The sequence below is a fragment of the Heliangelus exortis genome, chromosome 3 (genome assembly GCF_036169615.1).
Source record: "Heliangelus exortis chromosome 3, bHelExo1.hap1, whole genome shotgun sequence".
Classification (NCBI taxonomy): Eukaryota; Metazoa; Chordata; class Aves; order Apodiformes; family Trochilidae; genus Heliangelus; species Heliangelus exortis.
Window position 1 is genome coordinate 14,275,715 of NC_092424.1, and position 7,905 is coordinate 14,283,619.

The 7,905-nt window shown below is 40.0% G+C and overlaps 1 long non-coding RNA gene across 1 annotated transcript in view; it reads right to left on the minus strand.

Annotated features, from left to right (window-relative positions):
- The window catches only part of LOC139794150 (uncharacterized), a 35,590-nt gene extending 28,110 nt beyond the window's left edge, over positions 1 to 7,480 (minus strand). Inside the window, exon 1 of the long non-coding RNA XR_011724981.1 lies at positions 6,045 to 7,480. This is a non-coding gene — a long non-coding RNA (uncharacterized lncRNA). The remainder of the gene's footprint in view (positions 1 to 6,044) is intronic.
- Between the last annotated feature and the right edge of the window lie 425 nt (positions 7,481 to 7,905).

Genomic DNA, 7,905 nt, shown 5'->3' on the forward strand with positions numbered 1-7,905 from the left:
CAGATTTGACTTTGCAGTGTCATTAAGAAACTCATATTTTCATATTGCATGGTTGGAACTACATTACTGTAATAGCAAAGATCCTTGAGCATGTAGCATGTTGTAAATTTGCTGTAATAGAAGAGTATTTCTGGTCACTTTAGGGGGAGGGGAGGCCCCTTCACTGTGATTCCCCAAGTTTGGCCGTGGAAATTAAGGCACTGTCAGCTGCAGCTGGTAGGAAGTAAAAGCTACCTGCTTGTGATAGCTTCTGTCACTGAATGCTCCTGTTCAACATACAATGCATACTGTTCACTCTTTGGTGTTCCTACAGGTTCCGGTATTCAGATATTCAACTTTAAAAGCCTTCCCCAATTTAACACAGTACCAGATGCAGCTGTAACTTGGGAAGATAATTAGGTGAACCAGGCATGCAATGATGTTCCACTAAGGATAGTCTCTGTGGCAAACCTTTGAAAAGCAAAAGATAAACTCCCACTGGAATACACAAAGGAGCAGTAACCATATGGGGATTGTGATGTTGAATATATCAAAGAAATTGAGAAAAGTGTATTTCGGGATATGTCAACATATGGGAGGCATCAGTAAGGCTTTGACATTCTCAGCTCAGGCTGTGTGTTTCTTACACAGGTCACAGAGAAAAAATGCTAATGCCAGGAAGAAAAATGTGAAAGATAAAAGTCTGTACATGAGTTAAAAGCAGCTCAACGTGTGGGCACAGTAAACAATCCGTGAAGCAAAATGAGCAGCATAATATATTGCAAACATATCCTTCCAACACCAGGTTGCTGTTCCTCCAGCTTGCAGCCTGGTTTTCTGACCACCACTATTTGCTCCATGGAAAAAAGAGTAATGAGACCTTGTATTGCAGGACAGCCATTCATCACATGTAGGGATAAACAGTTTCTCTTTGCCTGAATCTTATACCATGCTGATCACCATGGTCTCTGAAAATGAGCTTTAAAAAAATTTAAACTGTTGCTTTTTTCTCCTACCCTGCCCTCCTCCTCTCAGGAATTGTTTCCTGACTCTTCACCTTCTTCTGCCCAGGACCACTCAACAGGTCACATGTTTTAGAGAACCCTTCCCTTTAATTAAAGCATCCAAGGCCAGTCCCTGTTGACCACAATATAACCTGTAAACTTGATGCGTGGCAACGTATATGCAAGGAACAGTTTCCTCTCCTTCTGGAGGCAGATCATACATTTACAAATGGGTCAAATTTGTTTTGCAATGCACCAGGCTATCATTCAGTAAAAGTGAGTTAGCAATTTCCAAGGTAATTCCCCTGTTTCCCTGCCAACAGCACTGACAGGAGCCCCTGGGGAAATAACCATTAAGCAAACACCAGTGTACTTCCTATCTGTCAGCATCTCAACAGCTTCAGAAGTGGGGGCTGGCACCAAGGATCTGCCTGCTTTACCAGAGCCCAAATTCCAAAGCAGCTGAGATTAGCAGAAACTCAGACTCAACAGTGATAACAACCAAGAGATATACTGACCTACACCAAGTAGCAGCCTGCTGTTTTCCTAAATGTATTATGTTCACCTTGATACAATATATGTCAATTTTTACAATACGAATCTCCCTTGAGGACCTGCTGCAGGATTAGTATTGTCATTGTCTAGTGTCATCTGTCTGGTGATGATACATCATGTTGTCATCTTGTCAAAATGATTAAATGAGCTAAGAAAAGCTAAAATTTTAGCACTTTCATGATAAATAAAATGCACAAAGGGTTCTTTTTGTTTGTCAGCATCTGTTATGTTTTAGTAATTTGGCTCTGCTAGGAGGAGGGAAAAGAAAAGAGAGAGGAGAGAAAGACAGGTAAGGAAAACCATTAATCTTGAGAAAAATAAGACTGTGATCAGCCTGTCAACCTTAAGATTAAAAACACTTAGAAATCAATGGGCAATTTTATTTTCACTTAAGAAAGAAAATGATAAAGCAACTTCTAGTTCACGTTCTCAGAAGTAAAATCTACAGAGCAGCTGCTACCTAATAATTTCTACACTATTTTCATGGGAATAGAATATGTTAGTATCTTCCTTGCTATGATGTGGAACAGCCAGCACTTCCAAGTTACCCCTGAAATAAACCCTTGCATATCACTGGGCAGAGAATACTGCCTTTAGTTAGACCAACAGTGAGACTGTAATCTTATGTCACCCTTAATATTTATTAGAGACAGGGAAGTGTTGCAAGTGAAATTTTTGATGGAGGCTGTACTGTAGTTATCTTAATCTTGTAATCAAATTTGTAATCAAGTTGGAAATATTTTATATTTTGGATTTAGATATTAGACAAGCACCTCAACTGAACAGATGTCAACCATTAACTTTGATGTAGGACTGCTACAGGCAACTGTGGGGCAGTCTTTAAGGCTTCTTAAGATTTATGTGCCTACTGCTGTCTTGCCCAGGACAGTGTGGTTGATATGGATTGCTGCTACTGCAAACAGTGGAGAGACCTAGAGACCATATTCAATGCACATAATACAGATAATCTGCTACCTCCAGCATTCAGCCTACTTCCCACTGACTACACAGTGAGCCAGGACTTGGCAGCCTTGGAAAGCAAATGATCTAAAGTATTTAGTGTCTCCTGATCTTAGAAACTGTTAGAGACACCACTCTTACTTGTAGGTCAGTTGGTTGATGTGGCCCTGAATATTCATCTAACATCAACTCCTTTCTGTCCCATCTCCTTTACACAGGTAAAAAAAAAGAGCATCTGCTTGACTACAGATCACGATAGCCTCAAGTGAAGTGCCAGGCCCTTTCATGAGCTCCTTCATATATGTTTAAGCCTGGCCAAAGAAACATTTTCTGAAGATGAATAATAAACCTTCCTTTTTCTTTATTCTGCTGAGAGAAACTCTGAGATGTGTAATAGCTAAGCTTAGAAATCATTGTGGTTTAAGTTACTGGGACAGTAATTTCCCTAAACAGTTATCACTGGGAGCTGTTCAGAGTTAATGCTTGGAAAACAAGAAAGAAAATGCCCTGGAGTATTAGTGAACTCACAGATTGTATTTCTGAGGCTGCCAGTATTAACAAGGACACAAAGAGAATAACAGCATCCTCTTTGAGCAGATGTTTTAATCACCCTAGTCATGTACTGGAACCCCAAAATGCTGGCCCATCACCCAAACAGATTATGTGCAAGTGTGAGAGACAGCACAAGTTCTTAGACACAACATCAAATCTCCCTTGAGATTTGAGGAATTCCTCCCTTGAGGAATATGGAAAATGCATGAGGACTACAGGAGTTTTTGCTATAAGTCATGGGTCCTAGTCTAGCTTGAAACATAAAGAAAGGTCAATTTACTGGTAAATTCAGATCTCATAAAATATGCAGGATAATGTATGTTTATGCTTTTGCTTTCCATTCCAGAAAGAGGAAAGAATACTGGAGTTTGATGGCTGTTCTAAGCAGGGGCTAATACTAAACCACAGTTGTGCCAAAGCTTTCCCCAGTTAGTTCTTAAGACTTTAAAGCTACCAACCCTGTATTCAGGGTTCTCTGCCCAAATACTTCCACAAATCTGCATTTGGAAGCAATGCTTTTTGACGAGGGAGTTACCTATATTTCCTTCCATTTAAATAAAACTTTTCCCCAGTCCTGTATGAGAACAAGGACAAAAAAAAAATCTTTGTGTAGTAACAAGATGCTTTATTTCCCTTTCAGTAGACTGAACTTGAGAGTCAAAGAATAGAACTGTCAGCAAGAAAAAGCCCTCCACCCTGGAGTAACAACAGCACAAAGAAGGCAAAAGCTGCCAGGAGCAGAATAAGAAAGTAGTACCATTAAGTATATAGGAAAGGGTTAAGTGCATGTGTCAACTGGAAAGCTTTGACTGGGAATATTTATATACCCCTACTGTTATCTCCTGCACTTTTGCCAAAAAACCACATTTCTTCTAAGAGCCTCACTTGCAAAAGCAGTGCTTTTTTACCCTCCTAGTAAGTTTTAACCTAGATAAAACTGTGATGGTACCAAAAGTGTACATAATTCTTTTCTTCATTCTGTTGACTTCCAAGGCTACCTGTTTCCTCCTGATAATAACCATAGAAATCAAAACATAACTATAATGTAAGCTTATATATTGGCAGCAAATTTCTACTGATAGCTTAGAACATAGCTAAAAGACCATCATGACATATAACCCATGTATATTAATAAACCCTTATTTATCTATTTACTAATAGTGAAACTAGCAGCTTAAAAAATACATTTATAAATAGAAGTGTCACCTCCCTTATGTGATACTGAAATCTGAATGGTGCAAGTAGCAATAAAACTACACTATGTCAGCACCTTAGCAAAAATATATTTTCACCCAGCAGTTGATAACAGAATGTGATAGTGTCATGCCTGAATTAAAACAACAAGGGTATTTATGTAGTGGTCTAGCACAGAGCAAGCAGCATAAAGAACATACCTGTCAGAAATACATCTATTCATACAACATTTTCATTTTCCAAAATGTACATCATACCTGTTCATTTCATTAGACTGGTGGAAACCCTTGGAGGGCTTTATAGTGGCATCCCATCAGTACACTGCAATGATGGATTGATAGTAAATGGTGTTGTTAAACAGAATGGATATGTAGCACTGCACCACGGAGTACCAGGTGTGCCTTAAGCAAATTTCTAAATCTCTTACTATGCCCCTCATTGGTATATTCAAAGTACCTTTGTTTGTACATGGTCTCTTCACATGTGCCTAATGAAACCATGAAACTGAGGTGCAAAATGAAATCGGGATTCAAATTAGGGATCTCTCACTGCTGACACCTGTGCATGATCCCAGCTGATTTGTTTGTAGTCATTTGTGTACATCAGGTATGCAGAAATACATGGAAGTATGCATGACCTACAGGCAAAGAAGACTTTATAGTAAATAAGCACAGTTGTGCCTCAATGTTGTCCTTTGCATGAACTCCAGGCAGTCGGTCACACACTTTGATAACAGAGGCACAAGGCAGTAGATAAGGGCAGACACCAAGCAATTAGCTCTCCATGTGGATGACCAAACCCCTTGACTATTCTGTAGTTGTGCTCCCCTGGCTGGGGGCAGCTGATGCAGCACATGCAGGCCCCTGGCAGCAGCTCCTGTCTTCTAAAAACCACACCACAGTGTTAGTGAAGGACTGTGAATGAAACTGGGGACAGACAAGCAAGTCTCAACTAAAAGCATAGGTATGACCTGACAGATCTGCAAGTGTAGAAGTTCTGCCACAGTGGGCAGAAGCTTGGGGCATCTCTATTTCTTCTTCAGTAAACACACAACAGACAAACACAGGCTAGCTTGCCAAGAGGAAATAACTAGCTCTCAAATACATTCAGTGCCTTGAAAAAGTCAATGTGCACAAGGATACCAGTGATCTAGTTGGTGTATTATATTTAGGTTTCCAAAAGGCTTTTGATAAGGTTTTTCACAGAATCTCACTCTGCTCTGGGCTTCTATCAGAGACATCATACCAGAGCAGGCAGATTGTACTGCTCACCAAAGACTCCAAGAAATAGAGCTGCCATAGGATTTAGAATATCCTCTCATAAGGAACAAACTGTTCAAATAATAGGAAACCAAATATACCTTTTATATTTTAATAATACCTCCTCTTGCCAATTTGATTTCATCCCAGAGATGATGGTGTAACAGTGCTAAGCAATACCACTACCTCCCTTACACATACGCTGTGAATCTTCACATTCAAAAAACACAAGGAGGTGTTTGATCAAACAGAGCTGAAGAAGCACTTCCACAGTCACACTGAGAACACCATCCCGTGTCCTCTCTGCACATCAGAGGGGAATTTGCACAGCAGTCAAGACAGTTTGTTGCTGAGGGGAGTAAAAGTCTGTGAATATTTTAAGTTTCTCCTCAAGTCAGGCAATCTTCAAGAAAAATAATAAACCATTGAATCATCAACCTTCAAATGTAACAACTTTTAAAAGCAGACAACAAAGAACATTCATAAATGGGAGTAAATTTGGCTCTGCATTAATTAGACATGTGCAACTTCCCAGACTCACCTGCACTAAGGGGTACTTTTTGTGATGCATCCACTCATTAAATGGGATATGCCTTTTTCTATACACCTTTGTCCCTCTGGTGCTTTTGAAACAAAATCCGCAGCCTTTTCCAGCTACAGAAGGTCAGCAGATTACTGGGAGAAAAAGGGAAAGAGAATGGCAAAGCATAGAAATCTAGGAATTCAAATAAAGTCTTACACAATTATTTCCTTTTTTTTGCGTTGAACTATAAGGCGACCACCAGTCTATGAGGTATTTAAGCAGCAGTTAATAGAGGGTGAATTACAAAATAAGTATCAACAATGTCCTGTTTATGTGCATTTTGCTCTATATTGTGAAGATGAAATTATTGCTATTTGATATGTATCCTATTTTTCGAATTCATACTCAACCCATGTCTCATGGTGTTTTAAGCTTCAATTGCCAATGCACATTAACAAGTGAGTCCACCACTTAAAATCAGTAACAACTTCGAAATAAATCCCCTGGCTATAACATCCAAACTGACTCTGCACTCTGCTGCTGTTTGGAAAGGTCTGTAGTTCAACTTCAGCCAGCACTGTCTTCATGAACCCTACCTGCTGCTGCTGATTTTCAAGTCTAAGAAGAAAGATTATCTGGACCTTCAACAGAACAAGGGGAAACAATATTTCTCCTTAGCTTCTCATCCAACTTTTTTTTTCCTTTTCTCTGTGCTTTGTTTTTTTTAGTTCTTGTACAGTATATCCAACACTTGCTACCAATTACATTACCATGAACACAATCAAAATTTTGACAGAGGGCTGTGATGGAAATTTCTCAAAGCCCTCAAGAGGCCTCTGATTTGTTAAGACAGAGCAAAAAGCATTTACTTTCTAACTTTGACACAGGCCTGGGAATGCAATGGCTTCAGCATGCACTACTCATTGACGGGAATATACAACTTTCTGGCTTACATTCAGCCTAAAATTTATTAGGCAAACATCACTTCAGAATTAAGGCTTCTTCACATCAGAGAAGTGCCACAGTTTAGAAACCAAGTTGGAGTGGTGGCTTATGCTTCAAAAGCCACACATCCATTTTTTCAAATGTACAGCAGGGATCTGACACTTAAAAAATCCCATTTTTACTCTCAAACTCTAATAACTGTCAAACATCTTAACTATTGTATGGCTAATTACCATACAAAATAAATTAGATCTAATTATGGCACTGTCTGGTTTGCTGTGGTACCTCAGGTTGGTATCACAATGTGGTATTGTACCTCCATCTTTCAAGTTTGACCACTTGCTAGGCAGCAAAGGTTAAATATGTTTAAGAAAGGAATAGCAAGATACAGTGACTTGGGTTAGTGCAGAGGTGTTGTGGAAGCAGGGGGGCCACAGGGGTGGCTCCTGTGAGAAGCTGCTGGGAGTTCCCCCTGGCTCCAGTCCTGGCCCCACCTCTGCCCAAGGCTGAGCAGTTTTGGGAAGCTGGATGTACCTCTCAAAACTGCAAATATGTGTATATATATATATGAGATCTGCAGAACAGAGGAGAGGAGATGAGAGCACTGCCAGAAAAAGACACAAATGGGTAGAGGCATTAAGATCTGGCCATGTTTTTTCTTTCTCCTTGTAGATTAAATTAGGGGTTTTTTTCTTCCCAAATTGAACCTGACTGTTTATTGCCTGTTATTGTAACTGGGGAATGCAAACCTCCCTGTCCTCGTCTCAATTACCAAGCCTCTGGGTGGATTTTCTCCTCCCTGACCCACAGTGGGGATGGGGGGTGAGTGAGCAGAAGCCTGGCTGATACCACTGGGCCTTAACGACAACTCACCATCTAAAAGATGACAAGACAGTGGGATGTATCCTTGCTAGTGAAGAAGAGTCACTGCTTT